Source organism: Opisthorchis viverrini (assembly GCF_000715545.1).
Source record: "Opisthorchis viverrini unplaced genomic scaffold opera_v5_3, whole genome shotgun sequence".
Taxonomy (NCBI): Eukaryota; Metazoa; Platyhelminthes; class Trematoda; order Opisthorchiida; family Opisthorchiidae; genus Opisthorchis; species Opisthorchis viverrini.
The window spans coordinates 2,278,749-2,279,978 of record NW_008751659.1 but is presented as its reverse complement, the minus strand read 5'-3'; positions in this window follow the sequence as shown (position 1 = coordinate 2,279,978).

The window sequence follows — 1,230 nt, the reverse complement described above, 5'->3', positions numbered from 1 at the left end:
TAATGGAGCAGATATAAGTGAACACAGAGATTTGATATGGCGTCCGACAATCCTCTGAACATTTGTGAAGTTTATTTGACGCACACAATTTGTGGACCTATGTGGACTTCCGGCATTATGCCGTTCGGCCATGTGGCTAAAGGAATGTCCATCGGAAATGAAAACCTAAACCCTACTACCTACAAACCTTCCTCGACGATTTATCATTTGGCTTGGAGTCTATGCAAATATTCCGAACTCCATTGCGTATACGGTATGTTGTACATGCATTTGACCTTCAGCCTATCACTTGTGAAGCCTCACTTAGTTTACTTTCATCGTCCCGTATTTGAAAGTCTGTACGATATACACACTAGCTTGTAGCAGGTGGTCGTACGCTGGCATTGAAAACGATCTGTTAGAGTGCTCCCGGTCTTCACGAAATGCGTTGTTCGGGCTCCGCTGTCAATCACTTGTAAACTCATGACAGCATTCATCAGTGTCCCAGTGGGACGTATCACCCACCTCAAGGCCCTATCCGCTTGACTTGCTCCGGAGAGCTGGTAGTGCCAATCAATGTAGTGCTCTAGCAAATCGTGAGCAATTTGATGCTGACTGGATAGGCTAGCTTCCACTGGAGCCCGATTTCAGCTGCAACTTATCATACGGATTTTCCTTAGGAATATCTGCCAACAGATCTTCAACTTCTGTTGCTACATCACACGGAAGATGCTGGACAACATAGAAAAACCGGGTGACTTGGGAAGTGATGCGTCGGGTAGCAAAAACGGCTTGCACCTGGTGAAACCATACCCTGGGGTTGCGTTGATTGAAGTCTGGTAGACGTATGCTAATCCCATTCTCGACTAAATCCGCTGAATCAAAAAAGTGTGCTCCCATAAATACCGGGCAAAAATATTACGACGGCTTGAAGGGAAAAGCTTTCAAAAAAATATCTAGAAATACTCGGGCCCACCAATCTTATGGCCCAAAAGCACGCAAGTGTCAACCACCTTGTTCCTTCAAGCCGCGTTCCAACACCCCTTTAAACACCCCGGCCAGTCAGTAACGGCGACGACTGTCTGTGGCCCTCCTCGCACAAGTCGCCTGTTCCACATCACGTTTCCTCGTAGATACGGGAGCTGAAGTTAGTGTGCTACCACATAAGAATCCACTTCCCGATTCTGCTTCTTTCTCGTTACAAGCCGCTAACGGTGCCCGCATCGCTACATACGGCGAACGTTCCCTCAC